We start from the raw sequence: 19,772 nt of genomic DNA, 5'->3' as shown, positions 1-19,772 counted from the left end.
TGAAATGGAAATGAGGACAACCACTCCATTCACAATATCCTCAAAAAAAAAAAATACTTGGGAATCAACCTAACAAAAGAGGTGAAAGACTTATACAATGAAAACTACAGAACCCTAAAGAGAGAAATAGAAGAAGATCTTAGAAGATGGAAAAATATACCCTGTTCATGGATAGGCAGAACTAACATCATCAAAATGGCGATATTACCAAAAGTTCTCTATAGGTTTAATGCAATGCCAATCAAAACCCCAACAGCATTTCTTGTAGAAATAGAGAAAGCAATCATGAAATTCATATGGAAAAATAAAAGACCCAGAATCGCAAAAACAAGGCTAAGCAGGAAGCGTGAATCAGGCGGTATTGCGATACCAGACTTCAAACTATACTACAGAGCAATAGTAACAAAAACAGCATGGTACTGGTACCAAAACAGGCGGGTGGACCAATGGTACAGAATAGAGGACACAGAAACCAATCCACAAAACTACAACTATCTTATATTTGATAAAGGGGCTAAAAGCATGCAATGGAGGAAGGATAGCATCTTCAACAAATGGTGCTGGGAAAACTGGAAATCCATGTGCAACAAAATGAAACTGAATCCCTTTCTCTCGCCATGCACAAAAGTTAACTCAAAATGGATCAAGGAGCTTGATATCAAATCACAGACACGGCGTCTGATAGCAGAAAAAGTTGGCTACGATCTACATACTGTGGGGTCGGGCTCCAAATTCCTCAATAGGACACCCATAGCACAAGAGTTAATAACTCGAATCAACAAATGGGACTTACTCAAACAAAAAAGTTTTTTTCTCAGCAAAAGAAACAATAAGAGAGAGAAACAATAAATAGGGAGCCTACCTCCTGGGAACAAATCTTTACTCCTCACACTTCAGATAGAGCCCTAATATCCAGAGTATACAAAGAACTCAAAAAATTAAACAATAAGAAAACAAATAACCCAATCAACAAATGGGCCAAGGACCTGAACAGACACTTCTCAGAGGAGGACATACAATCAATCAAAAAGTACATGAAAAAATGCTTACCATCTCTAGCAGTCAGAGAAATGCAAATCAAAACCACCCTAAGATACCATCTCACTCCAGTAAGATTGGCAGCCATTAGGAAGTCAAACAACAACAAGTGCTGGTGAGGATGTGGGGAAAAGGGTACACTTGTACATTGCTGGTGGGACTGCAAATTGGTGCAGCCAATTTGGAAAGCAGTATGGAGATTTCTTGGAAAGCTGGGAATGGAACCACCATTTGACCCAGCTATTCCCCTTCTCGGTCTATTCCCTAAAGACCTAAAAAGATCATGCTACAGGGACACTGCTACATCGATGTTCATAGCAGCAGGATTCACAATAGCAAGACTGTGGAACCAACCTAGATGCCCTTCAATAGACGAATGGATTAAAAAATGTGGCATTTATACACAATGGAGTATTACTCTACATTAAAAAATGACAAAATCATAGAATTTGCAGGGAAATGGATGGCATTAGAGCAGATTATGCTAAGTGAAGCTAGCCAATCCCTAAAAAACAAATGCCAAATGTCTTCTTTGATATAAGAAGAGTGACTAAGAACAGAGTAGGGACGAAGAGCATGAGAAGAAGATTAACATTAAACAGGGATGAGAGGTGGGAGGGAAAGGGAGAGAGAAGGGAAATTGCATGGAAATGGAAGGAGACCCTCAGGTTTATACAAAATTACATACAAGAGGAAGTGAGGGGAAAGGGAAAAAAATACAAGGGGGAGAAATGAATTACAGTAGAGGGGGTAGAGAGAGAAGAGGGGAGGGGAGGGGAGGGGAGTGGGGGATAGTAGAGGATAGGAAAAGCAGCAGAATACAACCGACACTAGTATGGCAATATGTAAATCAATGGATGTGTAACTGATGTGATTCTGCAATCTGTATATGGGGTAAAAATGGGAGTTCATAACCCACTTGAATCAAAGTGTGAAATATGATATATCAAGAACTATGTAATGTTTTGAACAACCAACAATAAAAATTAAAAAAAAAATAAAATAAAATATTTTTGTAGATGGAAAAAAAATAAATGAATGGATACAGAAAATGTAGTACATATACACAATAGAATATTACTCAGCCATAAAGAAAAATGAAATTAAGCTGTTTGCCAGGAAATGGATAGAACTGGATACTATCTTGCTAAATGAAGTAAGCCAACCTTCAAAACCAAAGGCCAAATGTCCTCTCTGATACATGGATCCTAACTTAGAATAGATTCCAGGGGGTTGCGGGGAGTAAGAAGGAGAGGTTCACTAGATTGGACAGGGTGGAATGGGGAGAAGGTGGGGATGGGAATAGGAAAGACAGTAGAATGAATCAGACTGAACCTTCTTATATTTATATATGAATACACGACCAGTGTAACTCCACATCATGTCCAACCACAAAAATGGAAAGTTGTACTCCATGTATGTATGATATGTAAAAATACATTCTACTGTCATGTATAACTAAAAAGAACAAATAAATAAAAAAGATACAGATAGTTAGGAATTCAAGGTGGAAGGACAGATAATCTGGGAAAACAGCTTGATCATAGTATACACATGGAACTGCTGCATAATTAAATAGTCTTTAATTTTTTAAGGTGTCTAAACTTTAAAATTCATGTTTTGATAATGTGATAATAACTTATCATATCACTACTTTATTATAATGGAATAATTAATTTGATGTGTCATTTAACAAGCTCAACAAATATCTAAACACCCATTTTACAAAACATTGATTTTGGAGAAAGTTTGAAGAATTTCAGTCATAATTTTATAAATATTCTATTTGAATTGGAGTCACATTATCTATTTAGTAAATGAAAAGTATAAAAGGAAATTTTTTACTGAAATTCTAGGGAACATTTTATTTGCATGTTATCCAGAATAAATGTTTAAATATTAATATTTGATGTGTACAAAATGTGTACATTCTGTGAAGACATACTATGCTAATAACAAAATGCTATTGTGAATTACATGTATGTTTTCCATGAAATTAAAAAAAATAAAATACTTGAGTTACTAACACTTATATTGCTTTTATTTCTTAAGATATGATTTATCCTATTGTTTATCACCTAACCTAAGAGAGCAATATAATTCTCTTATAAATATCTATAATATATGGTATCAATTAAACTTTAAAGACACCTTGAATTCTTACAAATAGCCTCAACTTTTTAAAATTGGAACAAGCCCTAAGTGGCTAAACACTGGTAAAAGGACTAAATGGTGAGAAAGCTGCAATCTCAGAGGTGAGGTGATTGATGCCCGCCCAAGGTAATCTGCAATATAGCTTCCTCCTCAAAGACCATAACTTCAATGTCATTATGTTATAAAACAGATGGGATGTTAGGAAGAGACAGTCAAAATTTGAAAGTAATGGATATGTGTGAAGAGGAAAGGGACTTGTCCTTCTTGAGAATTTACAAGAACCACTCAATAAGATATGATGTATTAATACAGAAATTGGAACAAACAAAGGTAAGCATTTCATAGAAATAAGTAACATTTTTTGATCTATTATGTACTGATTTCTAATAAATAAATAGTGTCTCATTTTTGTATGTTCACTTCAATCACCTTATTTTATATGACACTATAAGAAATCCAGACTTATCATGTTAATAAACATTAGCTCTGTATGTAGAAAGAAATTTCTGCAATCTTATTTCAATAACATTTATTGCGGCAACTATAGGTGGATAATCTGGGAAGACATGAAACTAAGGAGAAACAAGTTTTTGGTTGATTACAATGTTTGTATAAATTTGCTTTTAAATCATGTAATGATATACCTTAAATTTTTTAAAATCTTAAAATCTGTAAGCCTTCTCATATTTCTACTTCCATAATAAATCTATTGTTAGTTACTAATTTGTAGGGTTTTTTGAATAGATGATAAATAACCAATTATAGTACTGCACACTTGGTAAGGGTCAGGAATACCCATGAGTTAAATAGTGAACAATTAGCAGAAGAAAGTTAATATTTCATAAATAGGCACGTTAAATTCTATTTGCTATAAAATAGCCATATGTAACACACAAAGAGGGGAAAATATATATTCTTAAGTCTAGATACACAAAAGAAAATCCCTGGAAATCATTATCAAAATATAGCAATAAAAATAGGATGAGTTTGTTTAATAAAGTTTTTAAAATTCTGCTTATATCATATAATCTCAGGAAATTTAGATATCTTCTTATTCATTAAATTCAATTTTCTTCAGCACAGGTTGTGCTGGAATGACATGAATATGACAAATCAAGCCATGACCAAAAGCATTGCACATTGTAATGTGTTATTTTAATTTATATGCTGAACAAGAAGGCATTTGAATCATACTTGTGGTTGAATAAATAGATTGTAAGATTGCCTTCATGATAGAGTGGCTGTTTTTTTATTTGCTTGGATAATACAAACTGTACTCAATAGTTATAAACACAATACCTAGAAATATTTTAGTATTCAATCTACAACTTTGAGAGTACTTTTCTTTGAGAGATATAAAACACGTATCTTATAAAGCTGTGAATTTTACCACCCTACATTTGGTATTTGGATATATCTATGGTTGTGTTTTGCAATTGTAACATAAAGGGATATTCAGAAAATTAATCACTAAAGAATCTTATTCTATACACAGTTTTCATGCAAAGTCTGAATATCGTAGGCCATATTCAGTTGCTGTAGACCATTTTCCTCACTGTGAGAAAAGCAAATTGACTATTGAAACTTACTGAAATATGCATAAATAAATATATATAGCAAGCTAATAATTGAATATATATACATATATGTATGTGTGTATATATATACATATATACACACACATACAAACACATATATATTACTTCAATGACTCAGGCTGTAGCTTTGTAGCAGAGCACTTGCCTAGCATGTGTGAGGCACTGAGTTCGATCCTCAGCACCACATAAAAAAATAAATAAAATATTACTTTAAACTGGAAGAAAGTAATAGTTTTTTTTGTTTTGTTTTTACCAATTAAAATAAAAATCAACATTTAGTATTATATTCCAAGTTTTATAACTTGAAATTAAAATTATAATTGTTAAGGAAATACTACTCAAACATTGGTAAACCCGTTTCTTCATGAAGACAACTTTCTGAAGGATACAGATGGGTATACTGATTTTTATCAGTCATGCTTTTGTGATATAATATTTATGTGGTAGAACAAAAACAGTGAACATTGTTATTTCTTGGGAATAATCACACAGAATGTATCAATTACTGAAATGCATATTCTTATTTTCTAAGATATATATATATATATATATATATATATATATATATATATATATATATATATTTATTTATTTATTTATTTATATAAGTTAAATTCTTTGTTTCATTTATACATATATATTCATACTATATATATATAGTAATATGTGGGAAGTACATTGGTACATTTAAATCTCTTATTTTTGCTATTAGTACATCCAACTCAAGGCATGCATACATCATATACAAATACTTTTCTGCCATTTATAATGATAGATTAGTCATTTAGGAAAAAATACACATGGATAATGCATACTTACTACCTATCAACAGATTTCTAATTCAGTATTATCTGTTTCTTATATTATTTATTAAATCAGTACACATATTTTGAAAACTCATTCTACCAATTCTATTTTTTTTCCAAATATGTTTTTTTCTTCTTCATTCAGTAACTTTAGTCAAAGCTTAATAAGACCTTTATTATACCCACAAAACCACATACTAAATATTTAGCTTGGCCAAACACTTATCCTTTAGGAAAGCAATACAAATTCTGTACAATTATTGGTACTGTAGAGCTTCAAGCTTCCTAAGAATTCATGGTAGTATCCAGACACAAAGAACATTAAAAAATTAAATAATTATGTAGTTAAGTTTTAAATTGTTGAAAAGTACACTATTACAAACTATGTTTCACACACATAAGATTTCTATAAGATTTCATTTTTAAGGGTTACATTGATTAAATAATATTTAAGAAACAATGATCCAATGAAAATAGAATGGAGTTTGAAATCACAAAACCAGGTTGTTGTTTTTTTTCCCCTAAATTTGTTCTAACTAGTTATACATGACGGTAGAATGCCTTTTGACACATTGTGTTAAAATGGAGCACGAGTTCTTGTTTCCCTGGCTGTACATGGTGTGGAGTCACACCAGTAATGTAATCATACATGTATATAGGGTAATAATATCTATCTCATTCTACCATCCTTCCCATCCCCACAGCCCTACCCCTCCTCTCACTCTCTTCTGCACAATCCAAATTTCCTTCATTCTTCCCTACTCACCCCCACTATGGATCAGCATCCACTTATAAGAGAAAACATTTGGACTTTGGGTTTTGGGGACTGACTTATTTCACTTAGCATGATAGTCTCTAGTTTCATCAACTTACTTGCAAATGTCATAATTTCATTCTTCTTTAAGATTAAATGATATTCCACTGTGTATATATACCACATATTAGAAAATCTATTAATCTGTTGAAGGGCATCTAGGTTGGTTCCATAGTTTTGGTATTGTGAATTGAGCTGCTATAAACATTGATGTGACTGAGTAGTGGGATACTTGGGTCAAATGGTGGTTCCATTCCAAGTTTTCTGAGGAATCTCCATACTGTTTTTCATAGAAGTTACACCTATTTGCAGTCTACCAGCAATGTATGAGTGTACATTTTCCCCCACATCTCACAAACACTATTGCTGATATTCTTGATGATTGCCATTCTGATTGGAGTGAGATGAAATCTTAGTTTTGATTTGCATTTCTCTAGATGATGAACATTTTTTCATATATTTGTTGAACAATTTTATTTCTTCTTCAGTTCAGTTCCTTAGTTCATTTATTGATTGGGTGGTAGTTGTTGTTGTTGTTGTTATTATTATTATTATTATTGGTGTTTTTTGAGTTCTTTATGTATCTTGGAGATTAGTGCTCTATCTGAGGTGCATGTAGTAAAGATTTTTTTCCCATTCTGTAGGCTCTCTCTCTTTATGTTATTGATTGTTTCCTTTGCTGGGAAGAAGCTTTTTAGTTTGAGCTTATTCCATTTATTGATTCTCAATTTTACTTCTTGTGCTGTAGGAGTCTTGTTATGGAAATCAAGTGCCAAGCCCACATGATGAATATGTGGGCCTACTTTTTCTTCTATTAGGCACAGGATCTCTGGTCTAGATCCTGTGTGAGATGAATTTTGTGCAGGGTGAGAGAAGTTTAATTTCATTTTGCTACACATGAACACCCAGTTTTCCCAGTACCATTTGTTAAAGAGTCTATCTTTTCTCTAATGTGTGTTTTCAGTGCCTTTGTCTAGTATGAGATAAATGTGTTTATGCCGATTTGTCTCTGTGTCTCCTATTTTGTACCGTTGTACTACATGTCTATTTTGGTACCAATACCATGTCATTTTTGTTACTATTTTTCTATAGTATAGTTTAAGGTCTTGTATTGTGATGCCTTCTGCTTCAGTCTTCTTGCTAAGGATTGCTTTGGCTATTCTGGATCTCTTATTTATTCAATTAATTTCATGATTACTTTTTTTTCTATTTCTAAGAAGAAGGTTATCGGGATTTTAATAGGAATTGCATTAAATCTGCATAACACTTTTGGTAGTATGGCCATGTTGACTATATTAATTCTGCCTATCCAAGAGCATGGAAGATCTTTCCACTTTCTAAGGTCTTCTTCAATTTCCTTCTTTAGTGTTCTGTAGTTTTCATTGTAGAGGTCTTTCACTTTTTTGTTAGATTGATTCCCAAGTATTTTTTTTTTCCTTTTTGAGACTATTGTGAATGGGGTGGTTTTACTAATTTCTCTTGCAGTGGATTCACTGCTAATGTATAGAAATGAATTGAATTATGATTATTGATTTTATATCCTGCTACTTTGCTGAATTCATTGATTAGTTCCAGAAGTTTTCTGGTTGAATTTTTTGGATCTTCTAAATATAGAATCATGTCATGGGCAAATAGTAATAGTTTGAGTTCTTCTTTTCCTATTCATATTCCTTTAATTTCTTTTGTCTGTCCGATTACTCTGGCCTGCTTTTCAAAGACTACATCAAATAAAAGTGGTGAAAGAAGGCATCTCTATTCTATTCCAGAAAATAACAGGGTTTGAATAATGGCTTAATTAGATTAACTCAAAAAACATTTTACATATAAATCAAGTTCAATCACTGCACCTTATCAAGCCATGATACTTACCAAAGTTAATTGTTAATATCAAATTTGAAATTATAAACTATAAATCATTTTATAGTTTATTAAAATTATTATTTTAATATATCATATATATTTATTATTTAATATATATATTATTATTATTAATAATATATATTATTTAATATATCATATAATAATAATAATTATTATTATTTTAAAATATCAATAGGGCAATCATGATATTGCTATCTGCTTATTTAAAAAAAATGTGCATTTTTTCTTAGCCATAGGAATACAGAAGAAATATATTTCTCACCAAAAGTATATTTTTTTTCATGAAGACTGATAAGGTTTTAGTAATAATAAAACAAGAGTAAATAATAATGTTGAGAGTCAATCACACTTCAGGCATTTTTATAATTACAGCATATTTTCACTTCATCAATTCTTACAACATCTTAAATATTTTAAGTTCTATTATGATACCATTCCACAGATACAAAAATTAAAGAAGTATTAATTTTTTGGTGAATTTTGCTCAATTAGTAACATGACAGAATTAAGAATTGAATTTGAATCCCATTCCAGTTAAATCCATCATATCTCTTTTTCTTTCTCTTTACTCACTGTGTTTCATATCAGTGGTTTTATTCAGCAATGACTCAAATAGCAATTACTGAAATAGTTGATCTAGAATCTCCTAAGATGTAGTTATATTATAGTGTCTATTATAATGCAGCTGAAAAAAAAATGTAAACCAGCAGAAAGTTTGTGGGCTAAAATAATGTCCCTGCTTCTATGCTTAGTACTTTATGAAAGTAACCAAGAAACTAATAAAAAAATACAAAATTTTAGTAACACTAGGAACACTAATTCTCCATATTGTAACTTAGAATTGAATTGAAATAAGCAGACATTAAACTAGCATATGCTAAAATACCAAATGGGGAATAGTTAAGGAAAGAAGAGTAGCATCCTGGTAACTATGCTCAGTGGGGGTTGCCACTTTTGTATCTGTAGTTGGGAGCGGGGGTGGATCTAAACACTGTGATACTATAAAGAATGCATTAAAACAACATTTCTAGCTGTACTTTTAGTTTATAAAGAGAACTTATAGTTAAAATTTATTTTATCCTTAAAAAATAAAGTTATTGGGCTGGAGATGTGGCTCAAGCAGTAGCGTGCTCGCCTGGCATGCATGCGGCCTGGGTTCGATCCTCAGCACCACATACAAATAAAGAGTTTGTGTCTGCTGAAAACTAAAAAATAAATAATAAAAAATTCTCTCTCTCTCTCTCTCTCTTAAAAAAATAAAAAATAAAGTTATTTATGGAAACCATGACTAATATAAAGTTCAAAAGGAAAAGACTTTAATAGCATAGTGGTAGATTATGTTGCCAATAAACACCTTTAATAGGGAATTGAATGATAAAAATAAAATTTGTTGAAACTCAGCATATTTCCAAATAAGAAAGAAAGAAAATCGTGCACTCAAAGTGAAAACAACAAGCATGGTTTTAAGATTTATTATCAACAATAAGAAAAAATAAAGAGCTAAATGAGTTGCACACTCATTTAAAATAAATCATCATTATATTAATTTAATGAAAGCATAGATAAAAATAAAATAATACATTTAAATATATGTGTATATTATATTTTCAGCCATTATTACATCAAATGTTTTTCTGGCCGTTTTACTGTTTTCTTCCTACTGGGTGTATATGAAAATCTATTTTTATATATAAATGGTGAGGGGACATTTATCATAACAATTTTTTTAAAAAGTAATAATTCAAATATCTATTAATATTATCATTGCCGTTTCAAGAAATTGAATAAGAATCTGTGACTTCTTCACCAGATGTAGTGGTGCATGCTTGTAATTCTAGTGGCTTGAAAGACTGAGGCAGGAGGATCTTGAATTCAAAGCCAGGCTCAGCATAAGTGACATGCTAAGCAATTTAGTGAGACCCTGTTTTGAAATAAAATACAAAATAGAGCTGGGGATATAGCTCAGTTGCCAAGCACCCCTGAGTTCAATCCCTGATACAAAAAAAAATCTATGATTTAAGGAATAAAAACAAGCATCATATACCCCAAATTTCATTTGATGAAACATTTCAATTTCACACAAGTATTTGATTGCATTGCAATAAAGATACAAAAGCAATCATAGACATACAATCTCAAACTCAAAAATCTCACTCATAACCAAAATATATTAAAAAAATGTAGTTTATGGACAAGAACAAAAACCCAAGAGAGAAGACAGAGATAGAGCTACAACAAAGATGTCAGACATTGGAAAAACAATGAAAAGATTATTTTTAAGAAGCTGGCTGATGAGTTCATGTTATGGTTAGATTTGAGGTAGTCCTCAAAAGTTCATTTGTGACACAATGTGAGCAAGTTCAGAAGTGAAAGGATTGGTTTATGAGACTATAAACTGCATATGAATCAAAATAGTGCAGATAGGCAGGTAGATTGTGGTTGGTGGAGACAAGTCACTGGGGGCAGGCCTTTGGGGTTTACATTTTGTTCCTGATAAGTGGAATACTCTCTCTGCTTTCTAGTGGCCATGTTCTGAGCTGATTTACTCCACCATGCCTTTCAGTCATGATGTTCTGCCTCACTCCCACCCAGAGATATGGAATAATTCATCCTTGGACTAAAGCCTCTGAAACCTTGAGCCCCAAATAAACTTTTCCTTCTCTATTCTTCCTGTCAGGTCTTTAGTCACAGCAATGAAAGAGCTGACTAAAACAGTCTATGACACAAACTGCCAGTATGTTTTTCTTGTGTATACTGATATTATTTTACAGAACATCCTCAATTAATAGCAACAACAGAAGAATGCTTGGCCACAGGAAATATAATTGAAAAATATGAAATAGGATTACTTCTTCTCTTGACTCTAACATGTTTATCCACAGAGATACTTTCAGGTGAATAATGGAAACAAACAGAAATGGCTTAAATAATGTGCCAAGTATATTATGTAACAAATGTAGTTACTCCCTGATTGGATTATGGATTATTTAGCATCACAGATTCTAAATCAATACTAAATTATTTCCATCATTTTTACTCTGCTTTTCTAATTAATCTTATCCTAATCAATCAAGGCTACTTAAACAAAATACCACAGACTGAGTGATAGAAACAAAAGACATTTATTTTGTACAGTACTAGAGACCTGAAGGTGTGAGATCATGGTGCCATTCAATTTGGTTCCTGGTGAAGACTCTCTTCCTGGTTTGCAGACCCCTTCCTTCTCACTCTGTCCTCACATGATCTTTTCATAGTAGGAGGGAGAGAGAGGGGTGGAGGTAAAGAGAAGGAGCACTAATTTCTTTCTTTTATTAAGGCACTTATTCCATCATGAGCACATCCTTGCCATCATGATCTAATGGAAACCTAATAACTCCCAGTGTACCAACCTCCAAAACCAACAGAGCGCTGGTAAAAGTGTCAACACATGAATCTTAAGAGATACCCACAGTCTATTAAAAGCCCACTACTCCTCTGTGTTCCCACGATGGCTATCATGATTTCAATTATCAGATTCAGATATAATATTGTAAAACAGAAATGAAAGGAGTTTTCTATGCAAACATTTCTTATTATCACAGTAAACTTAGAAGCCCTTCAACATATTTCCCTTCCTTGGTTAGTATTTCACCACATGCTATACTCTAAAATTTCCAATGATCAATGTAAAAGGGAATGGGATTACCATGGGTAATTTAGATCAATCAAGATTCTCTGCCTATGGTTGGTGAGCAGCTCGTTCTTCTGTGAAGTACAACTGAATTGAGTTTATATCATTAAAGTTAAAGTATATGGTGAGTGGATGGATATTTGGGGGTAAATAAGAGTGTCTAACAGTCATTGATTGTCTTGAGTAGCTTTTGGAAGTCACTTAATCCCTCTCTGTCTCTATCTCTTATAAATTAGTAATGGATTTTATTAGTCAACTCTTGAAGCATGAAAGAGATCACAACATTCAGGACTAAAAAACATAAACATTTACAATCTCACAGTTTCTGAGTATCAGGAATCCTGGAGCAGCTTAACTTGCCTTATTGTCCACAGGGTTATTATCTTCTCCTGTGCTGACTGGAAACTTCAAACTCTCACCATGAAGTTCTTTTCCTGTGGATGCTCACCTCCCTCGGGGGGAAAGATCAGAGATATGGGCTAAATCATACCCATGATGGAAACTGCAGTCTTTTACAGTAAGCAAGATAATATAAATAAGATCATCTATGAATAATAGAATGTTTTGTAATTCTGAGAACAAGGTACTTTCATTTATGAAAGTTTTATCAATATCTCTTAAATATTGCCTCATAAATTCAGGTTTTACCTTCACTAATGATGAGATTTTCTTGAAGGAAAAGTATTTAAAAAAGAATCACAAAGTATGTCTTTGCAAAGAATTGACAAATCTGACTCCTGGGAGAATATCTGGGCTTAAGAACACCTTTTTAAATTTTCTTTAAATCTTAAACTTATTTTTCTCCTTCCATCCCCCCTAGAGCTTCCTGTTCAGGATTTGCAGAATAATTTTACCAATTATATTTCAAGAGGCCTGAAAGCAGAGATATTTGTCTTCAATGAATACACTTTGAATTTACGGGAATGTACAGATCTTTGTATACACCAGAAAGAAAAAGAATGGAAAGGTGAGAGGGTACCCATACTCACCATTAGGACCTGTAGTGAGAATTAATACTTTCCTCTGCCTATTCAGATGACTGTTTAGGTTTATAACAACACAAAATATTTTATAAAGGTTTAGATACTTCCAAAGCCTTGGAAGCCTTTATGGATAAAAGAAAGTATTCATTCTTTTGGAGCATCACAATTAAATGAATTGGTTCCAAGACTCTTTAAAAACAAATGGATCAATCAGTTGGCTATAGCTCAGGTCCAATGGCTAGCAAGTAGTCTGCCATTTTCAATTTAAGTGAGTTTATTTGTCACCTTATTTTGATTAATATGCAGTCATAATAAAAATTGGGACTTACCAAAAAATTCAAACAAATCTATGAATGATAGTTGTGTCTTATAGGCAGCTATTATGTTTACTGTACTCCTAATTGCTGAGTTTATAAAGATATTTTATAAACTTTTATTCTTATTCATTTGGAAAAAATTAGACACCTTTACAAAATGAGTTTTGTCATTTTCATAAGTCTATTTCATAAGTCTATTAGCTATGTCAAAATATATAATAAATGTATAAAAAAGAATCAGGAAAATATAATGTTAATTTTAATAACTATTAAAATAATACAAAATAATATCTCTTTAGTCATTTTTCCCTTGACTTCTTACAAACAAAAATATCCTATAAAATGAGATGCTTTGAAAAGACTTCATTTGTAGTCTTGATTTGATTCATGATAACTATTATTATAATGTGTAATAGCAATTATAATATGACAACTTTATATTTTACATTATAATTGACATAACTGTATAATATAATACTCAGGCTTTTACATTCTATCATCTAAAAGATGTCCACTTGAAGATAATAATCAATGTTAATAGAATTTCTCTATTTCCAATGCATGACTTATTAGGAGCTATACTAGAAGAATAAGTGAAATTTGAACATAGTCATAATTTAATCTCTTTCAATGTTATTATATGTCATTTTTTTTGTTCCTCCTGAGAAAGACACACTTTGGGGGCTTATTAGTACTAAGCATTCTGCAACATAAATTAGAATACCTATGTTTAACTAGAAGCATTTAACTCAGTTCCTATTGTAGAATCCAACAAGACAGAGTGAAAAGCCTGCTAAACATGGGACACTGCATAGAATGCTCAGAATAGTTTTATTTTACTAGGGCTAAAAATTTATCCCTAAAGACTGTTGTAGACCTGCTATAACAGGGCTTAAATGCAGACCTCTGAAGAATTAAATGGATTCAAAGTAAACCAAGTGCATCTAAATACAGTGTAATGATATTTTAAAGAGCAACAAAATTTAACTCCAGAGTAAAATCCACAATGCATAGTATTTAATAGGAATTACTCAACAACCCAAAAAGTAGCAAAGTAGTTGTATAATCTTGAAAAAATGTCAAACTGTCAATACAGATATAGAAATAATTCAGATGATAGAAAAAGCAAATATGAAAGTTAGTGTTAAAATACTTTTTTAAAAGTATTTTCTAAATGTTTAAGAAAACACGAATGTGATGAGGAAAAAAATAAAACTCGTGGTGACAAATATAACACGATGTCTACAAGGGAAAATACTCTGGAATGGGATAACAGCAGATTGAAAATTGAAGGGAAATACTCTCTATGCTTAATGCACATAGCAAAGGAAACTACCTGAACAATGGAAGACAAGTAATAGATTACAAAGAAGAAAAAGATAAACTAAGGGCTCTAATGAGTTGTGGGTTTAGTCAACTGACCTAGCATCATACAATAGGAACCGCAGAATAGGAGAGAATGGGGAAAGGAGGGTAGAAAACACATTTGAATTAATAGTGTATATTTATTTGAATACATGTATTATTTACTGGAATTATTTAAAGAACTATATTTATTATTTACTTGAGATGTTGTCTTTGAGTTAACTGAGATAAATGGATATATTTTTGATGCAAATATAAAACCATTATATGAGTTTCATTGGTGCAGAAACTACTAAAATTTTAGTGGCTTAAAATGACACATTAATGCTATTACAGTTCTCGAAGTAGGGAGTCTGAAACGGGTCTAAGTGTGCTAACAGCAAAGGGCCAGCAGCATCACATTCCTTTCCGAATTCTCCAGGATCATCTATTCTCTGGCCTGTTGCAGCTTCCAGAGGCTACTGCCATCCCTTGGCTTGTGCCTTTCTCCTGTTCTCAAGGACAGTAATGAACTGGTTGATTGTCTTTGTCACCTGCTATCACTCTGATACTGTCTTTTCTGACTCCAGCTTCCACTCTCAAGTTTGTTTGTTTGTGTTTAATCAGGGATTGAACCAAGGGGTGCTTTACCACTGAACTATACCCCGAATCTTTTTTATTTTCATTTTGAGACGTGGTCTCACTAAGTTGCGGGGACTGGCCTCAAACTTGAGATCCTCCTGCTTCAGATCTTAGGGAAAGGAAACATTGATTCTTGTAGATGAGTACAAACAAAATTGGTCTATTTTTGTTGGGGGGATGGGGAACTCCCTGGCACTCAGAACAAAGTCAAACTTTCTCCGAAGCCAAAGAAGAGAAAGATAATGTAATGACGCCCGGAAAAGGGATTACATTTCCTTGAGCAAAGAGTCTTACACCTAAACCAAGAAGAGATTTTTCATCTTTGTTGGAGAGGCAGAAAACTTGTGCCCAAGAACAAAATAAAGTAAAATGAGGTATGCCTGCCATGGGATGCAGCAAGAGAAAGATGAAAATAATTTCAACCTCCATTGGAACAACTCACAGAAACGGGCATCCCAGATGTAAATAAGGTAAGATGTGAAATATGATCAGTTAAACAAATGTGTTTTAAACACTAGGACATCCACAATAAAGGATACATATGTTAACCATTAAAAATAAGTGGGTGTTTACAGTGTGTGATCACAAATACTGTTCTAGACTCACTCTATTTGTTTTGAGAGAAGGAGGTAAAAACTCATACATTTTATGAAATTGTCTTCTATGTGGAAACTCTTGAAGAGGAATTTTTACATTTTTCAATAAATTATATTTTGTTACTCTGGAATAAAACCCATATCTGTTACTTCTTTTGTTAAATTAAAAATAAATGTATTTATGTATATATAATAGTGTATGTGCATGTAAAACTATAAAGTGAAGTCAGTCAAGTTCATTGTGTTTATTTTGTATGACTGAATCATTTGATTATTGCTATGGGCTCAGATTTGAAATGGTTACATATTCATTTTCCTTAATATTGATAATTAAAACTTAAAAATGAACAAAAGGAAAGTAATATAACATGCATATGTATGAAAATCTTTCTATGTGTTAAAAACAATCAACCATTCTGAGTCTTGGAAATCTAGGTAACTGAAAAACTTCAGATCACAGTCATATTCAGTTCTTGCCCTTAAGATAATTGAAACTTTTAAAGTACGTTATTTTTATTAATGGAAATGATACAGACAACCTTTTGGTTGGACAGTTGAAAAAGGTCAAAAAGAGTAGCCTTTATGGAAAATCAAGTTTCAAAATTAAATTAAGACAACAACAAAAATGTAATCATCCAGCACCTATATTAGGATATAAGAACAGCAAATTGGGTCATTTAAAACATTTAAAATGGTTTCAATTAATTCATCATGACCTTAATAATACAGCTGCCCTTTTCTAATGGGTCATTTTGAAAGTACTTAAAGATTTGAGAATATTTGAACTTCTATACTTTAGCTAAAAATTACACAGATTTTTCAGTCTAGCTGTCTACTTCTGATTGATGAAATTTGAATAATTACATTTAAATGCTGTGGACAAATTAGCTCCAACTTATTTTATACCTTTATTTTATCTGTTTATTTATATGTGGTGCTGAGGATCGAACCCAGGGCCTCACATGTGGGAGGAAGCGCTCTACCACTGAGTCACAACCCCAGTCTCTCCAAGGAATTTTATAATTGATAAATACAAATATGCTTACAAGGTCCATTTCATAGGTAACTAGAACTAAGACTAAAGGACTAAACATTTTTAAACTCTGTGAAAAGTGAAAAGCAGTAAAGGAAAAAAGGAAAAGTTAACTCTAAGTGTAAACAATTATAGATATCCAATGAAAATGTTTCCATTAAAATGATGTGCCTGTTTAATTAGCACACTCAGTTTGTTCTTTTTCAAATTTGTTTCTTTTTAATTTCACATGACAATAGATTCATTTTGATATAATAATAAAAGCATGGAATATAATTTGTTCTAATTTAGTTCCCAGTACTTCCCTTCACCTTCTCTTCCTCCCTCCTCACATTCCCTTCTCTCAACTTTACTGATTTTTCTGCTATTTTGATTTTTTTTAAATTAATATCTTGTAAATATACATACATGGTGGTGTCATTGACTGTCGGATGTTCATATATGCACATAGGAAAGTTAGTGCAGATTAATTCTCTGTCTTTCCCTATTCCATCCTTCCTCCATTTCCTGCATTCTCCTTTGTATACTCCTCTGATCTTTCTAATTTTTTTATCCCACTTCCCTTTATTATGAGTTAGATTCCAACTATGAGAGAAAACATTTGACCTTTGACTCTTGGGGACTAGCTTAGGTCACATAGCATGATAGTATCCAGTTCCATCCATTTACTGGCAAGTGCCATAAAGTCATTCTTCTTAATGGCTGAGTAATACACCATTGTGCATATATGCCACATTTTCTTTCATTTGTTGAAGGGCACCTATACTGGCTCCGTAGCTTGGCTATTATGAATTGGGCTTCTATAAACATTGATGTGGCTGTTTTACTGTATTATGCTGATTTAAAATCCTTCGGATACATACTGAGGAGTGGGATAGCTGGGTCATATGGTGGTTTCATTTTTACATTTTTCAGAATTATCCATACTGCTTTCCAGAATGAATGCACTAATTTGCAGTCCCACCAACAATGTACAAGTGTACCTTTTTTTCCACATCCTCACAAATATTTATTGTTATTTTTATCCTTTATAATTGCCATTCTAATTGAGTGAGATAAAATCCCAGTATAGTTTTATTTTGCATTTCTCTAATGCTAAGGATGTAGAATTTTTTAATAAACGTTTTCACTGTTTATATTTTTATTTTAATACCTTTATTTTATTTATTTATTTTTATGTGGTGCTGAGGATCAACCCCAGGGTCTCACAGTGCTAGGCAAGCGCTCTACAACTGAGCCACAACTCCAGCCCCTGAATTTCTTTTTTGAGAAGTATCTGTATGGTTGTATTGCTCTTTATTGATTGGGTTCTTATTTATGTTGGGACATATTAAAGTTTTTGAGTTTTTGTATATCCTGAATATTAATACCCTATCTGAGGAGCAGGTGACAAAGATTTTCTCCCATTCTGTAAGCTATCCTTTCATGTTCTTGATTGTTTCCTCTTCTATGAAGATTTTAAATTTGATGTCATCTCATTTATTGATTTTTTTTTGAGGGGTACCAGAGAATAAACTCAGGGGTAATCAACCACTGAGCCATATCCCCAGTCCTGTTTGTATTTTATTTAAACAGGGTCTCATTGAGTTGCTTAGCACCTTGCTTTTGCTGAGGCAGGCTTTGAACTTGCAATCCTCCTACCTTGGCCTCTGGAGCCATTGGGATTACAGGTGAACACCACTATGCCCAGATTCATTTATTGATTTTTTATTTTACTTCTTCAGCTTTATGATTCTCATTAAGGAAGTCAGTTTCTGAGCCAACATTTTGGAGCATTAAGGAAGTCAGTTTCTGAGCCAACATTTTGGAGCATTAGGCCTATATTTTCGTTTATCAGTGCAGGCTTTCTGGTATAATTTTGAAGTCTTTGATTCATTTTTTGTTGAGTTTTGTGCAGGGTGATTGACAGGAGTTCAATTTCATTCTCCTACAAATGGATTCCCGGTTTTTCCGGCACCACTTGTTGAAGAGGCTATCTTTTCTCCAATGTATGTTTTTGTCACCTTTGTCTAATATTAGATAAATATATTTACGTGGGATAGTCTCTGCAGCTTCCATACTGTTCCATTGTTCTCCTGTTTGGGTGCCAAAACCATGCATGTTACTTTCTCTCTCTTTTTTTTTAAAGTGGTATAATAACTTTATTATTATTTATTGTTTATTGTTATAAGCTAAGCAAATATTTAAAGAAAAAATGAAAGTCACTAGAAAACAAATTATTTGTAAACAGCATCAGTAAGAAGTTGCCAGAAAAATTACTGAATCTCCTACCCAGTGGGCCTGGGGTCCTGACACATCCATTACAATGTGTTCAAATTTATTAGAAAATTTTGCTTCTTCTTTTTTTTAAATTGGTTTTATTTTTTAAATACATGACAGTGGAATGCATCACCATTCTTATTACACATATAGAACAATTTTTCATACCTCTGTTTATATATAAAGCATGTTGACACCCAATTTGTGTCTTCATACATGTACTTTGGATAATGATATTCGTCACATTTCACCACCCTTGCTAATCCCCTGCCCCCATCCCTCCCTCCCCTCTTTCCTATCTAGAATTCATTTATTCCTTCCATACTCTCCCTCCCTACCCCACTATGAGTTAGCTTCCTTATATCAGAGAAAACATGCAGCATTTGTTTTTGGGGGATTGGCTAACTTCACTTAGCATTATCTTCTCCAACACCATTCATTTATCTGCAAATGCCATGATTTTATTATCTTTTATTGCTGAGTAAAATTCCATTGTGTATATATCCATTCATCCACTGAAGGGCATCTAGGTTGACTCCACAGTTTAGCTATTGAGAATTGTGCAGCTATAAACATTGATGTGGCTGTATCCCTGTAGTATGCTGTTTTTAAGACCTTTGGGTATAGTCCAAAGAGA

The sequence above is a fragment of the Marmota monax genome, unplaced genomic scaffold (genome assembly GCF_021218885.2).
Source record: "Marmota monax isolate L192 unplaced genomic scaffold, Marmota_monax_Labrador192_F-V1.1 WCK01_AAM20220418_F8-fsc00326, whole genome shotgun sequence".
NCBI classification, from domain to species: domain Eukaryota; kingdom Metazoa; phylum Chordata; class Mammalia; order Rodentia; family Sciuridae; genus Marmota; species Marmota monax.
The sequence above is the reverse complement of the archived record's forward strand: the minus strand, read 5'-3'. Positions refer to the sequence as shown.